This window comes from Penaeus monodon, chromosome 33 (assembly GCF_015228065.2).
Source record: "Penaeus monodon isolate SGIC_2016 chromosome 33, NSTDA_Pmon_1, whole genome shotgun sequence".
NCBI classification, from domain to species: domain Eukaryota; kingdom Metazoa; phylum Arthropoda; class Malacostraca; order Decapoda; family Penaeidae; genus Penaeus; species Penaeus monodon.
Genome location: NC_051418.1, coordinates 20,206,238 through 20,206,464, shown reverse-complemented (window position 1 = coordinate 20,206,464; position 227 = coordinate 20,206,238). Strand labels below are relative to the sequence as shown.

General features: G+C 44.5%; 1 protein-coding gene across 1 annotated transcript in view; it reads left to right on the top strand.

Annotated features, from left to right (window-relative positions):
• LOC119594125 (frizzled-5-like) overlaps positions 1 to 227 on the top strand; it is a 228,914-nt gene that overhangs the window by 81,034 nt on the left and 147,653 nt on the right. The window lies entirely within an intron of this gene.

Here is a 227-nt window from a genome sequence, read left to right as displayed (position 1 = left end):
TCAAGCATCCGGGAATCAGAAACAAATAAAGAACAAGGCTATTAATCTTCATTAGAGCAGAATGTGTTTTCTTTCTACTAAGACAAGACACAAGCCCGTGCCCAAGGGATAGAGTCTGGTGTACGTGTGTGCGTGTGTACGTGTGTGTGCGTATGAATAATTCCCTCACTTCCTGGTCTGGGAGAACGCACGCACAAAGACACACGCGGAATTGCCTTTTTGTATAT